Raw genomic sequence first — 25,215 nt, forward strand, 5'->3', positions numbered from 1 at the left:
TTAATCTTCTCTATCTTAAAAATGGTACAGTTCAACGAACTCCCTCAAAAGAGAACATAAGACAAAACTTAGGGTTATACTACCAAGGCTAACTGCTAGCATGACACATTAATAATAACTACTTAATCTATTAAATGCTATATTACTATTACAACCCAAAATTTAAATTTATCGTTAAATTCAAAAATTTGATCTTTTTTTAATAATTCTTGAAATGACTTTCTTAGCTCTGCCAAATTCTAAAGATAATCTGAAGCGTAATTAAGGATTCCTAAAAAGCTTTGTCCTTGCTTTTTATCGATTAATTTATCTGGAAAAATAGATATCTTTTTAACTATATGGCTTTGTAGTTTTATACCATTTCCATCAATTATCATTCCTAAAACTTCTATCTCATTTTTTATTAAGCTTGCTTTCTTTTTAGAAAGAGCTACCCCATGTTCTAAACATAGGTTTGTAAATTTATTTAGATGCATTAGATGTTCTTCAAGATTATCGGATAAGACTAAAATATCATCAACGTAAATGAATAAATAGTCATATTTTTTTAAAATTATTATCCATTTTCTCTAAAATATCGGAGGAGGATTTTTTAATCCAAAAGGCATGACTAGCTATTCATATTGTCTTTGAGAGGTACAAAATGCTATATATTGAATACTATTGTCATGACCCGACCTAAGGATTAGTCATAACACGGCGATCGAAACTCTAAAGGGATCCAACCAAGCCTCTTGTACATATTGTAAGCATACATAAGGTAAAATATAAAAGCGGAAATATCATAAGAGAGTCTAAAACCTTGAATAGAAATCTGAGAATGTCTTATGACAACATAGACTCAAACATATGTCCAACTAGATGCCTCTAAACATGAGTATGGGCGGGGGCTCACCCTCAATATAAAACATAAGCAAAAGTCTTTTGAAAAGAAAATAGTAACCAACTTGAAAGTAGTCCCGGATCAATAAGGACTCACCACAACACCACCGGATAGAGGATGCCTACTAGTTACATGGACGATTAGGATCTTCAACCTCAACCCCTACATTATGAGACATTGTAGACAAAAATTATGCATTTGTACGTTGGAATGTACTAAGTATAAGGGCGTGACATGCAATATAAATCATGAAATGCAAAGTTCAAGTAAATTACATGATAAGTTTGAATATGTAACGTCATGAGAAAATTTTATTGACCAGAGTATTTAAAAGCATAAATTCAAAATCATAACATACTTAAGAGATATACATATGTGGGATAGGAACCATAACAGACAATAAGACCATGCGAGCTATAACATGGAATCCCAATGTTGCCCCTACATTGGAGGAAAGGGGGAGACTACTTGCCAAGGTAGACTCCTATATGCGTAAGTGGATCCACTAAGAGGTCGTGTGAATCGGGTACTCACCTCTAGTTCTTAGACTCGGGTACTCACCTCTAAGCCTTGATATTTTGGGTACTCACCTCATAGAGATTTGGATATTCGCCTCTAATCCCTTTGTTCCTACGGTGGCATGTAGTTATGAGACAAGAGACTTTATATAAGGACCCCTTGCTTCGAGCCCCCACCTCAAGTCCATATTTGGTGCTAAGTCAAATTCCACTGAATACATACATAACATAAGATCATAAATTTCATATATCATAGTCATAATCATAGGCTTGAAATCAAAGAGTAGCTCATTTTCATAACATAAGTGAAATGCGGGTATTGTCCTTCTACACTAAAAATCATACATACATAGACATAATTCATACATGGAAATTAGGGTAAAACTTGGATGCATAATCAATTTGAATGAGATTCATAATAATACCTTTGAAGTCATTAAATAAAACTTCACATAGAATATAACTTGAAAATTCATGATCATAGCTTATACTTGAAATTAGGGTATGACATGAATGCATGATCAATTTACTTAAAAATTATGATATTGACTTGAAAGTATGCATGATCATAAACTTTATATTAGTTCATACATAATTCATATAGATAATATCATTTGGAAGTATAATTGAAAATACTCATATTTTACATCATGAACCCAAAAAATCAAAATAGAAGAATTCATGGAAAAACTCTTCAATTCAATGCAATAAACATCAATTTATATCAAAATAGACTCATCATCATACTTTGAATCATAATTCATGCAATAGGAATAGAGATCATAAAACCCATAAAATACCATACTTTAATTTGATAGAAAACCTTGAGAAATTGATTGGGCTTCATGGAAGAAAGGATCCATGAATCAATATCCACATACCTTGAGTGAGAACACAAATTAATTTGGAAGAACTTGAAAATTTTTTATGGAGAAATTGAGTGAATTTGCTTGAAGTCTTCAATGGAAACCCTTGAGAGCCTTTTTGTAGAGAAAGAAATATTTGATAGATGAATTGTAGAAGAATGAATTGAATTAGAGGTTTAAGTTAATTTATAGAGTTGAATTAGGTCCTAAAAACGTGTAGGTTCATTAAATAGTAATTTGGGAAAAGTCCAAAACGCTCCTTACAAAAACTCAATTCGGTCGGAATACCTTCCCAGGTCCGCGATGCAAATCTGTCTCGACAAAAAAGGCCAGAAGACTGTCCCCAGGTCCGCGATGCGGTCCTGTCGCGGACCATACTATTTTGTGGATTCTTCAACAATCCTTCTTTCGTTCTACGGGTCCTAAAAATCCACCGAGACTATTTTTCCGCAGGTTTTGAGCGGCCTATTTCCAAGGCATTCTTAAGGTATATTTTTTTTAAAAAAATTCTGAGGGATGTTACAACTATTTTATTCATTTTTATTTGCCAAAATCTACTTTTACAATCAAACTTAGAAAATATCTTTTTGTTAGTCGTTCTATTAATCAGAGTTTCTTTATGAGGTAGAAAATATTCATCAAATATAGTATTATCATTTAATTTTTTATAATTAATAACCATTCTTGGTTTATTTCGTACTATTTCTGCATGTTTTCTTACCATAAAAGCAGGTGAACTATGAGGAGAGTTACTAGGTCTTATTATTCTAAGACTTAATAATTCTTTAATCTGTTTATGAAATTCTTCTTATTCGTCAGGATTGTATCTCATTGGTTTTACTCTAATGACTTTATTTTTATCCTTCATTTCTCTCTTTGCCTCTATCTTATTTTTGTCCCAAAATTCTAAAGGATTTTTGGAAAAACAATGTTCTAATTTCTATTTAATCATATCTAATCTTTCTTCTAATTTATTGAAGGTTATCTGATATTCTAGCAGGTCATATGATTATTGATTTATTATCTAAGGGTTATCCCAGTCGGTATCATATTGCAGCAGTGGAGTGCTTTTTGGAATTATTAGTTTGCCTTGATATATTACCACGCTGGGCTATGCGGGATCTAAATGGGATAGGTAATCTTTTTGAATAAGTAGTTTTAATATGTTTGACAACAATCGTGTGTTGACAGGGAGTTTTGATTTTGATTTGAAATAAGATTCGATCGTATAGGAAGCTGTGAAACATTTCTAAAAAATTATTTCCTAGCAATACATCTTGTCCGATATTATGAAAATAAAATGGAGGACATTTTATTAAAGAGTGTCCAAGTAATATAATACGTCAGGCTATGCCTCTAGAAATGGTTACAATATTATTAGATATATCTCTTCCTCTAGTGACAGGAAGTTCTTGATGGTATTCTTTAGGGAATATTTCTGGTTTACAAAAATATTTTCCCGATCCGTTATCTATATAAGTAGCAAAATATTCTGCTTTATAATCTTTATATATTGACTTGTCATTTTAATAGAAAAATTATCTTATTACTGTAAGTAATCTTGATGCCTTGATCAGGTATATCATACGTCTTTACACTATGTAGGAACGTAGTTCCCAATAGTATTTCTAAAATATCATTATTTCCTTTCGGTTCGACTAATAATCTTATAGGTATTGTATTATTTTTGAATTTTATGAATGTTTCTATCATGCTTTCTGAAGGGGAGCCTTGGAGTAACTGGTAAAGTTGCTGCCATGTGACCAGGAGGTCAAGGGTTCAAGCCTTGGAAATAGCCTCTGGCAGAAATGCAAGGTAAGGTTGCGTACAATAGACCCTTGTGGTTGGGTCCTTTCCCGGACCCTGCGCATAACCGGAGCTTAAGTGCATCGGGCTGCTCTTTTTTTTATCATGCTTTCTATTTCATGTTTATCTCCATTAAAATTAGTATATTTGTGTTTATCTTTTAATTTATATTGTTGTAGATTATAACAAAGCTTATAGCTAATGTAGTTTTCACTAACACCTGTATCTATTAGGATATTAATGAGGATAAACCTTATACCATTAAAATATTCTCTTTTTATCTTATATTTTTTTATTTCATCATTTTTGGCTTCTTGGATGGGTCCTATAAATCTTTCTTATTGCGTTCTTATTATTAATATAGGAGGGTTTATGACTCAAGTTTCGTCAAAGGACAATCAAGAAGTTAAATCTTATTGAATATACAGGGGTTTTGGTTGTAAATCTTAATCTAATGGTGTATCTTCTATATCTTTGCTATACTGGGCATTTGTATTTGACTGACTTTTTCAAATAAATAGAGATAATCTATTGTATCTTTTATAGCAAAACAATCTGAATGATGCGTATTTGAAATAGCATATGAGATTACACAAGTAATAGAATATAGTCTATTGTTCTTGTGAAAGAATTCATTTTTTCTTAAAATCTTGTATTAAACTTAAAGTTTTATCAAAGTCTTTATCTAAAAGATGGTATGAAATTCTTGGATAGATATTAAAGTTAATGTTTCCGTATTGTAAATTTCCTCATAATATTTCTTGGCAGGTTTTTTTTCTGTTTATTATCCTGTTATCTATAATAGCTAAATCTTTTATGGTATCTAACCCTTCTCGTAATGTAGATTTTATTATTATCTGGATTGCTCCTATATGTATCCATCCAAGAGTATTTTGAATTTCTGTCTTTATTTTTCGTAACTTTTCTTGAATATCTTTTTTAGATAGAAATGGTATCATTACTTTATTAGAAGTGATCGACACTTCTAAAGCTCATTCTTGAATATTTAATCCATAAATAGATGTTACTTTCTTTTTCTTAATCCTAATTTTTCAAGAGTATCAACTTTGAATCCTGAGTAGTTAGTCAAGGAAAACTTTCTCTTTTGTATTTGTCTTAGGTTTCTTTTACCTATAAGTATAATTTTTTTGTGTTCTCCCACTTGTGCGATCATTTCTTCTATTATGTCCTGGACTGTTTCTATTTCATTATTCATCCTGACTATTTTTTTCTGAAGATGAATAATAATCAGTGTCCGTTAATATAAAAATTGTGTCGTCAGACTCGACTTCTTCAAAATTATTTAGTTGTATCAATTCTTCTGATTTTATCATTTCTTCAATATCTTCATCAATTTCTATCTTGTGGCTATTAGTACTAAATTTATTTGGGCATCTATTAGTATAGTGTCCTATCTCTTTACAATAATAGCATCGGCATTCTTTTGGATTTTTCCTTTTATTATTTCTTTTAAAAAATGGTTTTTTATATCTAGTGTATCCTTTCTTTTTAAAATATATACATTTTCTCTTTTTGAAATATTTCTTTTTAAAGAGTTTCTTTTTTCTTATATTTTCTTTTAATCTTCCTGTAATTGTAAGGGCTTTCGCATCCAATCTTTATTGGCATCATAGGATTATCACAACATAAACTTATTTTCTTTCTTAAGCCATTAGTTGCTTTAGCTGATATGATGTATGTGCACCATGTGCTTACCTTATCCTTTAAATGAGTTATTTTTTTTTCTAATATGTCGGCTATATCGGGATTATAAGTATCTATTAATTTTCTATCCCAAGGGTTTGGGATTTTAGTAAAAAACATCGGAAGATACATCTCTATATTTTTTAATCTGTTATAAATATAGTAAAGTCTCGTAGATCGGTACGATGACGTCTGTAGCCCATCTTTGAAAGGCTATAGGTCATTGTTAGGAATAATTCACTTGTTTGTTTGTTACCATGCATCCATGGCTGTAGCAACTTCTGAGTTTGGTTTGTTTCACTCTTTCTCAGATGCCTAGGAGGAGATCATCTACGGGTGGGCGAGAGCCTCTTGCTCTAGTAGATAGAGCCCCAGCTAGGGGTTGAGGTCGAGGTCAAGGTTGACCTAGAGGTTGAGGCAGGGTGAGAGATGCATCACTGGCTCAAGATCAGGAAAGGTCACCATCACCAGAGCCCGACATAGAGGTTGAACATATTTTAGAGCTAGCCGGATGGTGTGGGGCCAGACCAATCTTCACCTGGATTTGTTTACACACCAGTTATGGAGGACACCATGGCGAGGATTCTTTGCTTCATGGATGGTATGGCCAAGGTAGGACCTGTAATGACCTTGGGGGTCATTTTCAGAAATTGGTGCAAAATTACCATTTTACCCCTATTATTAGTACCCTCGAGTATTATTTTTTTAGTTTGTGTGGTTGAATATATTAAAGTCTTAATAAATAGTGAAATGAGCAAATTCTTGAGTTCTATAGAGTTAAGTTGTGAAAAAGTGGTTTTCTTAATGAAATGGAGCTACGTGTCTCGGAACGGGATTTCATCAGTTCCATCAGCTTTGAAATATGAAAATTATTCCAAGAGAGTCATCGAAAACAAATTTAGGGTTGATATGTGAATTTGAGATATTAGGTTAAAAAGTGAAGTTTTAAATGAGTTAGTTTGACTTTGGTCAACAAATTGAGTTTGGAGACTCGGATTGGATTTTTGATAATTCCAATGGTTTTTTTTGGGGAGGGGGGGTGATTCTAACGCTATAAATATGATCAACAATCTTACCAACTACATTGGAATATCATACCATGCCATTGACTTTGGGAAGCTCTTTCTGCCGTTATATAAAAATAGCCGTTACATACTCTACAATTCCGCCGAAATGGCCTCACTGCCACTGGTAGAGCTTTCCAGGCCACTAGATCAGTCCCAAAAGATGTACAATCTCCAGATGAACAAAACCCACCAACCATCATCTCTTAATTCAACTCATAATTCTTTGAATTTGCAAATTGTAGCAATTTCAGATGAAGAAATGAACTAGGCACAAAGAATCATGTTCCTAAAAGAATCCAGTTTGATTTAGGTCAAGGCAAATATGGGAGATAATTCTCCATCAGAAGAGCCGTATATGGTCAAAGAATTAGACTAAACCACCATCTAGTTGTTAGAACTCAGCAGAAGTTTCTGGCGAGATTCGACTATACATCGCCAGAACAATACCATCAATTTCGAAGGATTACATATGATATTCTAGGTATAACCACAAAAAAAGTTTACTCAGCACACCAAATACATACCTATTAATGAAACTTCAGGAAAAAAAGATGATCGAAAAATGGTCGGAGCAAATTTTGGCAAGGTAATCGGAGACTAGGTAGTTTTTACACACCAACACCAAGGGCAAAAGGATCATGGAGATGAGCTTGTTGATACTCAACAACAAATGACAATTCAAATAAACACACCAAGTTCAAATTTGAAAAATCAAGTTCCCAGTAATTCGAGTCTTAGTAAGGTTCAAAATTTGACAAGTCGCAAGGTCGTTATGATTCAAATGCTGAAAGAAATACTTGTAATAGCCAACGAACTCCAAAGGATGAGGTAAGTCCTCCTAATTTTTCAATAGGGATCAAAGTTATTGTTCCATTGCAGGAGCAAGGAAACAACACTAAGGACTAGGTCCCTCAAGAACAAAAACACAATGATAGCAATTTGAAAGGCTTGAATCATGACCAAGCACCACAGTTGGGCATAACTGAGAAAAATTCAATAGGGAAAAATGTGCAGGAAATACAACATCAGAAAGAATCAGGTAATCCTACTTATGTTATTTCAACTCCTAGTACTTCTAAGTTTATGAACATGATGGGGAAACATTCACAAACTAATGCATATAATCAACATTGTGCTTCACTAACCTCTGTATTGCAGGATAAGAGCCAACCGGGAACTGAGCACAATCCTAACCAAAATGACAATCAGAACCCCCCATCGCCCTAAAATTCCTCTAACCCCATTTTTAAATTCTTTCAGGTTTCCAATAACCTTGGAAAGTATATTTCCAACAACCGAAATAACAGATCTTTTGAAAAACCCACACACCCCACTGATAACAATAACAAGACCCTTGTACCAAATCCTATCAGCAATACCAAAAAAGACTTAGAGCCAGAACCAGCTCCATTCACAGTAGTTCAAAATTTTACTACCAGACTAAGAGCTAATCAAGCCAATAATGAAACTCCAATTGAACTCTCCACTCCCAAAATTACTACAAGGCAAGGCTTACCTGCTATGATCTTCAACAAAGAAGACTTTATAGTTAAACTAGCTGAAAGGTACAGGTTTACACTTGTTGGAAAGTTTAGCAACACTATTCCAAAGGTGGAAGTCATTAGATAGAATTTCATCCTCCAAACATAACTCTTCGATGGAGTAAAGATAACACACTTCAATGTGAGGCATGTTTATATTGACTAAGATAATGAGACTGATTATATTACCGTATGGAAAAAATAGATGATGCATATTGAAAGTCAGATCATGAGGATCCAAACATGGACTCCAACCTTCAAACCTGAAGAAGAGACACCCATAGTTCCTATTTGGGTAATACTACCTGAGCTATCTTGGCATTTCTATAATAAGGAGTTTGCAGTAGCTCTTTTATCTCAAATTGGAAAAGTCTTATACTTAGATACTGCATCTATATAGAAAACTAGAGGAATTTTGGCCAAAGTTAAGATTCAAGTTGATCTAACCAAATCTAGGACAACCCATGTTTGGATAGGATTTGATGAGGCAGATCTTACAATTGGTAGGTGGCAAGCAATTCAATATGAAGGGATGCCAGATTATTGCTCCCACTGTAACCAAGGTTACATGGTTCATGTGTGTATAATCAAGAAAAAATAAGAGGAACAAAGAAAAAGAAAGGAACAGAAGACTAAGAATAAGAACAAAAACAACAAAAGTCATACTGAGAAAAAGAGGTCTGAAAATTCTCAGGACCTGAACTGGATGAAGATGGATTCATCTCTAATACAATCCACCAACAAGAAGAATCAGAGAAACAACAGGATGAGTGGCAAACATAAAAATAAGAAAAAATTCAAAGAGAATGTAGCTAATCAGTAGAACAAGGAGACAAAACCTGTTTCACCTTAGAAATTATTAGTTTATAACTAGCAAAATCAGCATCCTAAATAGGTAAGTAAAGATACTGATAATAAGATTACCTCTAACAATTTTGTTGATCTTGAGGAGCAGGAACAACCTACTGACCAAATTGATAAAAGGGAGAACAACAAGGATAACAAACTTTTAAAGAAGGTGCAGGCAACTCAACACAAGTCTAATGCTAGAGGATCAGGTATTGACTTATCACTCCCAAAATTCCAAAACCCCCATACTGTATGCAATAATACAGGTACCAAGACAAGATCTATGGAAAACAAAAAGGAAGAGAACTCAGGTATTGACTTAATTATACCACAACCCCATGTCCCTATTCATAACTCTTGTGTTGGGCTGAATAATTATGAAGATAAAAGAGAAAAGGATGGTGGGGTTAAGGAGAAGCCAACTAACTTGCTGGAAGGGGCTTCCAAGGGAGGAGGGGGAAGGATACCTACTGAACCTAGAAAAAACCTTAGAGCTCCTGCAACTACTTCACAGATCATGCCAAGTGTTCTTATTCAAGTTCAAAATTTTGATTATAAAGACACTATGGGGTCAGAACTGGTTAAAGCTATGGGCACTGATAAAAGACCAGATAAAGACGAAAATACACACCTTAATTTAGAAGGGGTTCATGAAATACCTACTGAGGGTCTGATAATGGATAATAGTGCCATCAACCACAACTACAATATTCGGGGTCATGACAGCTCCAGAAATCCGCAAGCTCAAAACAGTCTTTAGGATGTTCAGGATAATTAGGGTCAGGCAGAGAAGAAACTCAAAATTTCATTACCCCTATTGACAGCACTCAGCAGACGATTTGTTTAAGCATCGCTGCACATACCCAAGAACTGTGCCTTCAAATTCGAGCAGATTCTGGCTATGTTCGTGATGGCGTAGTAGCAGGGGTTTGCTCTCCATGCCAAGATGAATCTTTGGGTATAAGTTTCGCCGGAGGAACCATTGCCGACGAACATAGTGATAGCGGCGTCGGAGCTCCGGTGACCCAAATCAAACAAGATGAATGCCAATATGTTCAACAAGATGCTGTGCATCTTCCCACCCATGAGTGCCATCTCAGTTCTTCACCAAAAGCTTTGAATATCTCCAGGAACACTGACAGTACATTTCTCGTCGGAGCTCCGATGAATTTTCCGGCACAACATCAACCCCAAAAGAACCACAATGGGGGTGCGCATCATCCTATCCAGGTAGGGAACTTCGAATCTTCCCTAAATTGCTCAAATTCAAAAAGTCGTCGAGATGACTGTGGTGATGTCGGAGCTCCGGTGATCCAATTGACTGGCGACCAATGCCAAAAGGTTCATCAATATGTTATACAGCTTCCAAGCTATCAAGGGTACCTCGAATCATTGCCAAAAAGCTCAAATTCAAAATGTTGTCGAGACACTCCTCAAGCTGAAGAACACTATAACATGTATGTTCAAGCTGAAACTATGGATGGTGTGTTGGTTCTTGACCAATACCAGCAGAAAAGGGGTAAAGTGCACACATTGGAATGCATTAAGGATCATGATCATGTCCCAAAAGGAGGTACTGATCAGCAATGTAACAGTAGTCCTACAGTGGCTCCTCCAGGTAAGTCTTCTAACCATACTAACCAAAATATGTTAAAAGGTGATGCTCATAATCAAAATGTGGCTCAAATGTTTATTGACACTATTAAACCAAATGAAACTAACTTACTTGATAATACTTTGCAAAATAATACTATAGCTAAGGTCTCTACTGTTAGAACTTCTGATATGAAACTTTCTGTGTCCAAGAACTCTGAGGAAATGCAGGCTCCATTTCAATATGTTGGTCTTGTGGATAAACACAATGCACAGGGGAATACTTCCATTGGAAATATGCAAAAATAACCTACACAGTTGAGTGAGGGACCCAATGTGAATCTGCAACCAGTACAAAGACCTTATATCCCTAATAGTAATCCTATGAGAGTGTCAAATAACTTTGAAAGGCATAACTCCAATAACCCAGCTGCTGCTAACACTAGAAACAAGCCTAGCCACATAAATCCTAACCTGAGTGTCTCTCAAAATAAGCCTCCTAATACCAATATAACCACCCCTCCTAACCCTGTCATCCCTCACACTTTAGCTACTAAGTTGAGAGCCCAAGAGGCAATGACAAATGATGATATTGATATTACCCCTCCTAAAATTACTACAAAACAGGGATATCCTGCTGTGGTTTTTACAAAAGAAGATTTCATGGTGAACCTAGCCACTGACTGTAAGTATACATTAGTAGGTAAATTCACCAACACCATGCCCAAAATGGAAATCATTAGAAAGGAATTCATCCTTCAAACAGAACTCAGAGGAGGAGTGAAACTTACACATTTTAACTCTAGACATCTTTACATAGACTTGGAAAATGAGTATGACCACTCTACTGTATGATCCAAAGGAAAAATGTATATAAATGGGCAGCTTATGAGACTCCCACCTTCAAGCCTAAAGAAGAAACACCTCTGGTTCCTATATGGGCTATCTTACCTGAACTGCCATGGCACTGCTATAGGCTTAAAGTGGTAACCCCTTTACTGTCTCCAACTAGAAAGGTATTGTTCTTGGACTTGGCAACTTACAAGAAAACAAGAGGTAGTGTAGCCAAAGTCAAAATTCAAATTGATCTAACCAAACAAAGACCGCAACACATTTGGATGGGCTTTGATGAAGATGAAAATGGAGATGGCAGATGGCAATCCATTCAATATGAGGGAGTGCCAGACTACTTTCCTTACTGCAAGCATCAAGGGCACACCATACATGTTTGTAATGTTAAAAAAAGAGATGAAGATAATAAGAAAAAGAATAATCAAGAAGAGGAGGTCAGGAACACCGACAAGAACATCACTAATAAGAGAAAGGCTCAACAACATGCTACTGATCAATACAAGGAAACACAGCACCAAGAAGACCAACACATTAATGAACAACAAACTACTAACAAGGCTGAAGCTGAAAAAAGTCAAGAACATGCAGGGTGGCAAAATCAAAAGAGGAAAGGCAAGAAAGATGCACAACACCACCAACAACAAACACAAAAGAGCAAAACACAAAGCCTCATGCTACAAGGGGAAAGTTCTGTAATTCTCCAACACAAGACCAGCAACAACCATCAAGTAAGAAATCAGCAGCAGGTAGGTATGATTATTAACTGTAACTCTAATACTTGTAATATCCAAACTTGTAATATTGACTCTGGAGTCCAGAGCCAACCCCCCATCCCCATAAAATAGTGAATCCCAGTCCCCACAATCCCATGCAGCAGGTACTACATGTGAAGAAAGCAAGCAAACTTGCAGATACTACCAGATCTTATCCTAAAACTGATTTGCTTAATGTGGAATGCAACAATGCCATCCCAGGTATTGAATCAATGCTTCCACACCACCATGGCTCCCCCAATACTTTTAATATCTTAAATAATATTGCTGTTGTGGCTGAAGAAGTCTATGGAGGTGAGGTTGGGGAATATAACAGAAACTCACTAATCTGCAGGAAGGGGAACCCAGGGGGAGGGAATATCTATTGGTAGACCATAGGAGAGACTCTACATCCCCTACAACTACTTTTTCAGTAGCCATAAGGTCCAACAGGCAGGTTCAACAAGAGGATGTTCAACAGGTTTCTGAGGACATACTTCAGATTAATGTGACTGATAAGGAAGATGCTAAATCTCCAAAGAGCAGTGAACAAAACCAGGGTGCAGTAGCTCAACTTCTAAATAATAAAAGTACTCTATCTTTGAGTAAAAAGAAGAAGGATGCTATTAAAAAGAAATTTGTTCAGGACATGAAATCTGGACAACCAAGTGTGAACTATGTTCTTGTTCCAGAACAAGCAGGCATACATGTGACCCCTCTACAAATTCAAGATACATCTAATGAGAGGTATGCACTTAGAAAAGGAAACATCTCAATGGATTTGATTGATGAGTACAGGGTCACTCATTCTGAAGATGAGAATGATCCTGACCAAAGGGGGGAAACAAACCAGGAAGATCAAATAAAAGCCTTTAGAACCACTATGGAAGCTTTTTTGCAGAAGGAAAAGCAGTAGGTCAATAAGGAAAATGATCCATCTTCAACAAGTAACCAAACAAAGAAGAAGAATAAGAAAAGTACCATCACCAGTTCTGATAATGTTGCTGTCAAAAGCAACATCAACACAAGGTCTAAATCCCACAAACTTTGATGATTAGTACAATTTGCTGGAATGCAAAGAGTATTGATACTCAAGGCGCTTTAGAAAGACTCCAAAAACTCAAGGATTATCACAACCTATCCATATTAACAATTCTGTAACCATTTGCAAAGCAATCACAACTCAACCACTATAGAAATCAATTGAGAATGGACAGTGCCATCCATAATCCCAATAACAAGATTTGGTTGTTTTGGAATCAGGATATGGACTGCTCTGTTATAGATCAAGATAAACAACAGGTTACTTGTGAAATCAAACATGTGGCTAATCCTAATTCCCATATTATTACCTTTGTTTATGCCAAGTGTAAGGATTACATGAGAAGGAGCCTTTGGGATAAGATGCTGCAGTATGCTAACACAACAAACCATGGTGCACTATTGGAGACTTTAATGTGATCACAGATATTGAAGAAAAACTAGGATGGCAACCATACAATATGAACAAAAGTTTTGAGTTCATAAGTGTAATTGAAGTATGTGGTCTCACTGATTTGGGCTTCCATGGGCAGAATTTTACATGGTGCAACAACAGAGACATGGAAGCTAGAATATGGAAGAGGTTGGACAGGGCCATGGTGAATGATAGGTGGTTAGAGATAATGCCTATGACTACCATGACTCATCTTGCTTCTACAGGTTCAGACCATTGTCCTCTATTACTTGAATGCAAGGAGACTCACAGTAATCCTATAAAATACTTCAAGTTCTTTAATTGCTGGGTGGAGAATGAGTCCTTTTTGGACACTGTTAGAGCCTGCTGGGAAGAATCTATTGAAGGTAATCCAATGAGAATATTCCATATGAAACTTAAGAGGGTGGAAAACACTCTTAGCACTTGGTCAAGACAACAGTATAGAGACATATATGAAGCTGTCAAGGAATTTGAACAGAAGGTACAACAAGCAGAAGAGGCTATCATCCAAAATAATTCTGAAAGTAATAGGAGCAAGCTTAATCAGGTGAATGCTCAGTACATTAGATATTTGAAGACAGAGAATTCCATCCTTAAGCAAAAAACTCAGCTTTAGTGGTTTAAGGAAGGAGATGCCAACTCCAAATATTTTCATGCTATCATCAGAGGAAGGAGAAGAAGATTATTTATTCATAAAATCACTGATGACCAAGAAAACACCATTCAATGTGATCAAAACATAGCTATTGCTACCTGTGAATACTTTGAGAAGATCTTTACTGGAAAAGAGGATTTGATCAATGAAGATATCCTAAAATGCATACCCAATACCATCACAGCTCAGCAAAACCAAATTCTTAATGCTATGCCTACCAAGGAGGAGTTGAAAGCTGCTGTATTTTCTCTCAATGATGTGTCGGCTGCAGGTCCTGATGGATTTAATGGCAAATTCTTCCATACTTGTTGGGATATTATTAGTGAAGATTTGTTAAACTTAGTAAATTACTTTTGTTATGGACATTCTATTCCCAAGTTCATCACACATGCTTGTTTGGTTCTACTCCCAAAAGTAGACCATCCTAATAAACTTTCAGATTTCAGGCCTATATTACTCAGCAACTTCACTAATAAAGTGATTTCTAAAGTCCTTTACCTCAGACTAGCCCCAATTCTCCCTCAGGTAATCTTTGAAAATCAGTCTGGGTTTGTACAGGGAAGAAGCATTTCTGAAAATATTATGTTAGCACAAGAGATCATTCATGGCATCAAAAACCAAAGATTGGAGACAATGTTATTATCAAACTAGACATGGCCAAAGCCTATGACAGCGTGTCTTGGTCATTTATATGTCTAGTTATGAGAAGAATGGGTTTTGGAGATGTATTTATTGACATGGTTTGGAGGTTAATGGCTAATAACTGGTACTCAGTTATTGTGAGTGGAGGTAGCCATGGTTTCTTTCATTCTATAAGAGGCCTCAAACAGGGAGATCCTTTGTCTCCAACCCTATTTATTTTAGGTGTTGAGGTACTGTTAAGACTACTCAACAACCTTTATCAATACTATTTGTACACAGGCTTTCACATGGAGAAGAAGGGTTCTTCAATTAATCACCTAAGCTTTGCTGATGATGTAATTATTTTCACTTCAACCTCCAACTTTTCCCTCAAGATGATCATGAAGACTCTGCAGCTATATGAACACACATCAGGACAGCTTATTAACAAAGAAAAGAGAATGTATAATCCCTCTGAATACTGATCCAGCTATTATTGAAAGGGTAACTTCTATCACTGGTTTCAAATCAACTCATGGCCCTATTACCTATTTAGGATGTCCCTTATATATTGGGGGTAAAAGAATCATTTACTTTACTAGTATGGTCTCCAAAGTGATCTCCAGGATTAGAGGATGGCAGACCAAAATATTGAGCTATAGGGGAAGAGCTACTCTTATTAAGTCAGTGTTGCAATCCCTTCCAATCCACCTGCTGTCAGCTATCACCCCTACAGTCACTACCCTTAAACAAATTACAAGCCTTATGGCAGAATGTTTCTGGGGCTGGGACAAAGAAAAGAGAAAATACCATTGGGCATCCTGGGAGACACTCAGCTACCCTGTGGAGGAAGGGGGTATTGGTATGAAAAACATACAAGATGTGTGCTTGGCCTTGCAATACAAATAGTGGTGGACCTTCAGGTCAAAGAAGACACTATGGGGAGAATTCTTAAAGGATAAGTACTGACAAAGAGCACATCCAGTGATAAAAAAATGGGATACAGGTCAATCTCTTATGTGGAAGCATATGGTGGAAAATAAAATGAATATTGAGCCTCATATAAATTGGCACATTAATTCAGGTACATGCAGCTTTTGGTGGGATGATTGGATGGGTATGGGACCCCTAGCAAATCACAATAGCTATCTACCAAGGCTCAATAATACTACAACCTCTGAATACCTGGAGAATGGGGAATGGAATGTGCAGAAAATCAGAAAAGATGCCCCTCCTCAGCTGATGCAACAGATACTTAGCACTGATATTATCTACAAATACAACATACCTAATCAAGCTTGCTGGAAACAAAATTCCCATAGTGTCTTCACATGCAAATCTGCTTGGGAACAAATCAGGGAGAAGAAAGCTAGGACCTTAACTGATGGCAGCACTTGGCACACCAACATTCCGTTCAAAGTTTCCTTTCTACTTTAGCGAGCTATCAGATATAAGCTGCCCACCAATAATAAACTTGTCCAGTTTGGAGCAGCACCAGCAACATGCTCTTGTTGCTACAGACCTGGATTGGATGATATAGAGCACATATTTGATTCTGGAGATTTTGCCAAGCATATTTGGCAACAATTCTCCAGTTCCTGGGGGATCCTGCATGACACCATGTCCCTGAGATGCATCCTGATAAAGTGGTGGACTTCCAAGCCCAATAATGATGTCCATAAGCTCATGTTGCAGGCCACTCCTATCTTTGTTTGTTGGCATATATGGAAGAATAGATGTACAAGCAAGTATGGAGGAAAGAAATCTAGTGTTACTAGAGTTAAATTCTCCATAGGTAAGGATCTATACATGCTGATAAACAATGCTTACCCCTACATTAAGTGGCCAGAGAGCTGGAAGGAGCTAGTTACTATGGTAGAACAATGCCAGCATGATATGAGAGTGATCAAAGTGGTGTGGATCAGGCCTCCACCTTCCATAGTGAAGTTGAATACTGATGGAAGTGCACTAGACAACCCTGGGCAAATTGGAGTAGGGGGAATATTAAGAGACCACAATGGGAACTTAATATATGCCTTTGCAACTCCATTGGGACAGGGTACTAACAACCAAGCAGAGGTGCAGGCAGCAGCTATTGGCATCAAATGGTGCCTCCAACATGGCTACAATATAGTGATATTGGAAGTTGATTCAGAATTATTGACCAAGTGGCTGAAACAAGTTATCAAACCACCTTGGAGCATTTACAAATATGTTGCAAATTTGCAGTCTTTGGTCCAGCTTTTGGAATTCTTCCAGTGTATACACATATTCAGAGAAGCAAATCACCCTGCAAATACCTTATCTAAATGCAGACACATGTTCAATCATACAAAACAATTCTATAACTTACAACATCTTCCAAAAGAAACAAGGGTTACTTCAAGATGGACAAGCTAGGACTGGCAAGTTTCAGAAGGAAAAGCCTAAAAAGGATCAAACAACCTCCTTGATTAATATATCTTAAGTCAGATTGTGTAATAGTTTTCTATATGTATTTTGCAATGTACTGTTTCTTAGTCAACATATCTATGTCATATTGTAAAGGGAGAGTCTCCCTAGTTTATTGCTTTCATAGAATAATCAACATACCACTAGAGGTAAAGAATAGAGTAGAGGTCTTCTCCTTTCTTCTCATTCTTGGTTGTGCAGGTAGTTGTAGACATACAATAGATCATCCAGCAATTGGAGGCCCATTCATGGTTGCAACACACATGCAGCATCCCACAATAAGATCACCAATAACCAACACCCTACAACACCTTGATGAATCACACAACAACAATAACAACCAACAGGAATCTGCAAAACACCATCAACCAATGGAGTGCAAGCCTACTATTTGTTTTGTTGTTTGTTTCTTGTTTGATTGTTTTTGTGCAGGTGTAACAAATCCATCAACTTCTAACAGTCAGCACTCACTATGGCTGTTTCTCCACAATGCAACTACAGCAGATGAGGAAACCAAACAACCCCTGCTGGAGAAACTTTTGGAACCAATAAGAGCTCACTACTCTTGGACCCCCTCTTTGTGTTTGCTTGTTTGTTTATGCAGGTTGCTGGAGCATTAGAAGCTGCAAACTCTAATAAGCTGCAGTTGCAGAAGCCATGTCCCCCTCCTGCATCTCTGCTTGTTGTTCAATTTGTGTAGGTATACATATGTACCTACCATGCAAGATGCAAAGCTATAACAACATTGTGCCTTGTGTCTAGCAGGTACTATAGCAACAACAGCTGACCTGGAAGATCTTCAACTATTTCCAGCATATAAGAACAACAATCCTAAATCCTTTGCAGATACCAGAGCAACAACAGTAGTACTTGTTTGTGGTCCAACTAATTTTGAAGGTCACACAGAAGCTCCATATGCATCAACAACATCAACCATTCAACAATATCAGCAACAACATAAGCCAAAAGCAACACACAATTCAGCAACAGTTAGCAAAATCTCAACAATATGCATCATGTAACATCAAACTGATCCCACATATTACAGTATGATAGCATATGTAGCAACTACAGACCTCAAGAAGTCACAACCCAAACGGATAACTGGAGACGTTAGTCGAGCGACCTTGAAAAAGTTAGCCGACTGAAGACTCATCAAATGGAATACATCCATATGTCACCAAATCTACAGCACCATGCACTGACATTGCATGAAGCACTCGCATCTCATGAACAAGCTCGATATGAAAAAAATTAAGAAGGTGAAGATGAAATGAACGATCTCGATCCATGGAAATTAGAAGTTTCATATACTTGTTCTTCAATTTAGCTATGTTTTAATGTAGCTTAGTTGAATAGGACTAGTGTAGGTTTCCTTCTTGTATTGACATGGAACGGGAGAGTCTCCATCATTTACGTTTTTCTTAGTTTTATTGTATCGAGAGGAGTCCTCTCATAGGTTTATCGCTTTCTATCTACCAATGGGGATGAGCTGACCGATCTTAGTAGGTCGGCTGACTTATGAACCATCTTAAGTTCGGAGGTAAGGTTTATGTCCCCCTCCGTGTATTTTTATTATTTTTATTTATGTTAAGGCTTGGGGGTGCTGCTCAACCCCTGACTATACACGAGAGGTGGGAGCCTCGTGTAGGGTCTGTTCCCCCCCCCCCCAAAAAAAAAGAAGAGAAAATGAGTAAGAAAAAAAGGGTTCTATTAGAATAAGGGAGCAAAAAGAAAAGCAGAAGAATAATGATATTTCTTCTAAGTCCCACCAAAACCAACAAGACGGTCTTAAGGAACCTTGTCAACTTAATAATACACCAAGAGATATTGATGAGTACAATGTTATGAATTCTAAAAATGAGCTAGATAAGGATAAATTGTCACTAGAGGAAAATAATAAAAAGGATGAAGAGACCAGTAAGCAACTTATACAAGCCTTTGGGTCAACTGCATACAATGATTTACATGAAGAAATCTAGGAGGTTACTGATCAACAGGGTTTATCTCCAAGGAGAAGGGAGATTGAAAGACAAACCATCAAATCCAGATTTATCAGTACATCTAGAATTTCTAGAAGACCTAACACTAGAGTTAAGAGTAAAGATTTTCAATGATCAGTGCTATTTGTTCGAATGCAAGGAGCATTAATACTAAAGGGGCACTGAAAAGACTGCAAAAACTCAAGAAGATGCATAAGCTATCCATTATTTCTATTCTTAAACCATTCTCAGATGATGCACATATCAATACTTATAAACTTCAGCTTAATATGGACAAAGCCTTTTGCAATAACAATGGGAAAAATTGGATCTTCTGTACCAATGATCTTGATTCTGAGGTACTGGACAATGATGAGCAGAAGGGAACTTGTGAAATGAAACATGTCGAGTGTACAATATCTTTCAATATTACCTTTGTGTATGCCAAGTGTAGAGATTTTCTCAAAAGACCTTTGTGGGACAAACTCATTCAATTTTCTAGTTATAGTAATCCTTGTTGTACTATTGGGGACTTTAATGTTATATTTTTAGTAGAGGAGAAGAAAGGGGGCTTACCTTACAATGTGAATAAAAGTCTGGAATTCATTAGTGTCACAGAGGCTTGTGGTATAATGGATTTGGGGTACAATGGCCAGTAATTTACCTGGTGTAATCAGAGAGCTAACAATGCCAGAATATGCAAGAGATTAGATAGAACCATGATTACTGATAAATGGCTTAAATGTATGCCACAAACTACTATCACTCACCTTCCTTCAGTTGGGTCTAATCACTGCCCTTAACTGATGGAAATGAATATAAGATATGAAAATACTGTGAGATATTTTAAGTTTCTGAACTTTTGGGTGAAATATTAGTCATTTATGGAGACTGTTAGGACATGCTGGAATAGGGAGATCAATGGAGACCCTATGTGGAGCTTTCACATGAAATTGAAAAGACTATCAACAACACTTAACAACTAGTCCAAAAGAGAGTATGGAGACATCTTTACAACTGTTAAAGAATATGAAGAAAAAGTAAGATATGCAGAAGAAGAAGTGATCAATGATAATATAGAGGAGAACAGGGCTAAGCTTCATTGTGTTAATGCAGAATATATCAAGTACCTGAAGCTAGAAGAGTCTATATTGAAATAGAAAACACAAATACAATAGTTCAAAGAAGGTGAGGCCAACTCTAAATACTTTCATGCTCTAATGAGAGGAAGGAGGAGGAAGCTTTTTATTCATAAAATCTGCAATGATAATGAAGAATGGATTGAAGGGGAAGAAGGCATAGCTAGAGCATCTTGTGAGCATTTCAAGAATATTTTTTAAGACATGAGGAAAAGATCAATGAAGATATCCTACAACATATCCCAAGAATGGTTACCCCTTATCAGAATCAGATTTTGCAAAGTATGCCTAACATAGATGAGGTCAAACAAGTTGTCTTCTTAATAAACCTCAATTTTGCAACTGGGCCTGATGGTATGCGTTGCAAGTTCTTCCAAGCCTACTAGGAAATTATTAATATTGACCTTCTGAATATGGTTATTTAATTTTTTTGTGGCCACCTCATACCAAAGTACTTTTCCCATGTATGTTTAGTCTTACTCCCAAAAGTAGACCATCTTAATAAGTTCACTGAATTTAGACCCATAAGCCTTAGTAACTTTACTAACAAGATCATATCTAAACTTCTTTATCTAAGATTAGATCCTATTCTCCCTAACCTTATTTCTGAATAATAGTTAGGATTTGTTAAAGGGAGAAGTCTTGCTGAGAACATCATGATGGTTCACGAAATCACTAATGGTATCAAAAACCTAAGAAAGAAGGCAATGTGGTTATCAAACTTGACATGGCAAAAACATATGGTAGGGTCTCTTGGTCTTATACTTGTTTGGTACTAAGAAGAATGGAATTTGGAGAAGTATTTATTGACATGGTATGGAGAATAATGAGCAACAATTGGTAATCCATTATCATCAATGGCTCAAGACATAGTATTTTCAAGTCCACTAGAGGGTTAAAACAAAGGGATACCTTATCCTAGCCTTGTTTATTATGGGAGCTAAAGTTTTGACTAGAATGCTGAATATTTTTAATCAAAATCAACTTTATCAGGGCTTTCAGATGGAAATGAGGGGTCCTCAGATCAACCAACTGAGTTTTACAGATGATGTGATAATTTTTACTTCAAGCAATAAGCAATCTGTTTATCTTATTATGCATACTTTGGTTACATATGATACAGTGTCAGATCAACTTATTAATAGGTACAAGAGCCATTTTATTGTCCCCTCAAAAACTCCTCAAGCTATTGTGAACATAATCCGAGAAACTAGTAGTTTTGTGCAAAAGGAAAGTCCTCTTATCTACCTTGGTTATCCCCTATATATATGTCATCAAAGAATTATTTACTACTCTTCTATGATTGCAAAAGTGATATGAAAATTAGTGGTTGGCAAGCTATAATACTAAGCTATGGTGGTATAGGGACATTGGTTAAATATGTCCTACAATCCCTCTCTATACATACTCTAACTGTTATATCTCCTCCTAAGACTACCCTCAAGTATATCAACAAATTGACTATTGACTTCTTTTGGTGGTGGGATAGAGATAATAAAAACACCATTGGGCTTTATGGGATACTCTCAGCTTTCCTTTTGATGAGGGAGGTATAGGTCTTAGATTACTTTCTGATGTCTATACCTCTTTACAGTATAAACAGTGGTAAATGTTTAGGACCAAGAATTCATTATTGGGTCAGTTCCTCAGAGCCAAATAATGTCAAATGGCTAATCATGTGACAAAGAAATGGAATACTAGGCAATCTTTAGCTTGAAAGCATATGATGAGAAACAAAACTCAGGTTGAAACTCATATTCATTGCAAGCTCAATTTTGGAAGTTGTCTCTTTTGGTGGGATGATTGGTTAGGTACTGGACCTTCATATGTTTTTCTGCTTAGGACATTATAAGGAAGAAGAAAGCCAAGAAACTGATTAATACTCTCACATGGAACAAAAAGATTCCCTTCAAGATCTCTTTTCTTATGTGGAGAGCACTTAGAGACAAACTCCCCACTAATGAGAGGATTACTTCTTTTGGAGGAGAGTATGTTGATTGTTCATGTTGCATTAGACCAGGTCCGGATACCATAGTTCACTTATTTGTATCTAGACATTTTGCAAACTACATTTGGAAGTATTTCTCAGCTTTTCTGGGCAGCAGTCACATATATATTCCTCTCAGGAATTTGTTAATGACCTGCTGGACTACAGAGCATAAAAATAAGGTGCATAAGTTGTCTATTCACCCCCTTCCTATAATTGTTTATTGGAACCTATGGAAGAATATATGTGTTTCAAAATATGGAGGCAAATAGTCCAATATTTCAAGAGTTAAGTTTTCTATCATAAAAGACATGTGGCATCTCTTGAACACTGTCTACCCCTATATCTCTTGGCCAAACAATTTCAAATATCTGGTAATGGAGATAGAAAAATACAGGCATGAAGTGAAGATTCTCAATGTCCTTTGGATCAAACCTCCCATCAAATATACAAACTGTACACTGATGGGAGTGTACTTCAAATCCTGGACAGATTGGTGGAGGGGGCATACTTAGGGACTATATTGGCAACATGATTTATGAATTTGACAGTCCTTTAGGCAATGGTTCTAACAACCAAGATGAGATTCAGGCAGTAAGTTTTGGAATGCACCAGTGCATTCAATATGTTTATAATAAGGTCATCTTAGCAGTTGATTCTAAATTACTTTCAAGATGGCTTAATCACAAAAAGGCTTCTCCTTGGACTCTCCAACTGCATATTCAGGATCTTCTTCACCTTATTAGAGAATTGAAAAGTTTTCAATGTAGGCATATTTACCGTAAAACAAATTTTATAGATGAATCACTTTCAAAATTGACTCAGAACAGTGATATTCCACAGCATTTCTACACACCACATCAAATACCAGATGAGGTCAGAGGATACTTTAATTTGGAGAAGTTGGGTATGGAAAATTTCAGAAGGAAGAAGCTAAGGAGAATTAAAAAACCACCTTGAAGATTTGTACTGAGTTTTTGTTTTGAGTATACACTGCTCTATACTAATCTTGTACTCTATTAACCTTTTCACCTTAACTATTTCTTTTTTCGGAGTTATAACTCTTATGAATAGATTCTAGATTTTATTAATTTTCCTTTCTTATTTTGTAAGGGGAGAGTCTCCCTCATTTGTGCATTTCCTAGATACTTTGTATTTCAGAGGAGTCCTCTCTTCTTTTTATTTATTTATTATTTAGGTTCCATTTCTAGAACTGGGGGCAAGTTGACTGACCTTAGTAAGTTAGTCAACTTTTCTACCACCATAGAAGCAGAGGTAAGGTCTATGTCCCCCTCCTTGTACTTTTGTATTATTATTTATTTATGTTTAGGCTTGGGGGTTTTTGGCTCAACCCCTAGCCTCCATGAGGGATAGATCCTTGGGTTAGGTCTATCTTAAAAATAAAAATGCTATAAATGGCTTCATTGTAATTTTTAGAGATTCCGAGGATATTTTGGGTATTTCAAGTGCTGAAACTAGTTTAATTATAGCTTATCGGACTTTTGATCAAGGAGACCTCAAATTTGAAATCTGATGGTTTCATTGAGTCTGGAATGTTGAATTTAGTAGGAGTACATATAAGGTTTGTAAGAATGAGATTCTGAATGATTTTCGAGGGTCCAACCGAGAGCATTTTGGACTTAGTATTACAGCTGTGATCTGGTTTCTAGTGTAGGTATCTTTGTTCATCGCGATCGCGACCACGGGTCACGCAATCATGATGAGTCAGGGAAATGGTCTTTGCAATTGCAAAGGTTGGTTCATTAATGCGATGGGTTAATTCTTTCTGTACCTTTTGCGATCGCGAGAGTTAATAAATCTTGATCGCAAAAGTCATTTTTGACCTGAACAGTATTTAATTGGGAAAACCCCCATTTCCACTATTTTTGAGTTTCGTGAACTTCTTGGGGCGATTTTGGAGAGGTAAGAGATATTTCACTAAAATCTTTCATATGCCATCATTTATTTTATGATTTAAACTCCTAAATCTTTAGTTTTAAATCTGAAATTCCTTATTTTCTTTCCTAATCCAAATTTAAGAAAATTGTGATTTCTAACCTATTTGGTACTCTATTTTTATGGGTTTTCAACCATGATTTCCTTATTATGCGTAGAACTTGATTTTTAATAAAATTCCAAATTTGACCCTTTTTGAGATTAATGAATTTTTGGACTATTTTACCACCGATTTTGAAACCTATCAATATGGGTGTCATTGGAATCTTTACGATGTGTAAATTTTATTTTTGATAGTTTGTTGTTATTCTGAATATTGAATTAAATAGTTGATCATCCGATGGAGGTGTTCGAGTGCGGTATCATTTATCGAGGTAGGTTTAGCTATCTTTATTGGGGCTGAGTTGCAGTGATTAGTCAAATTCTATGTTTTAGACTTTGGGATGGAGTCGTAGTGTAGTATAGGGCTGATAATTGATATTGTGATGCCCGTATGGGGGCTTATATGTGCTTTGT

Source organism: Solanum dulcamara, chromosome 9 (genome assembly GCF_947179165.1).
Source record: "Solanum dulcamara chromosome 9, daSolDulc1.2, whole genome shotgun sequence".
NCBI lineage: Eukaryota > Viridiplantae > Streptophyta > Magnoliopsida > Solanales > Solanaceae > Solanum > Solanum dulcamara.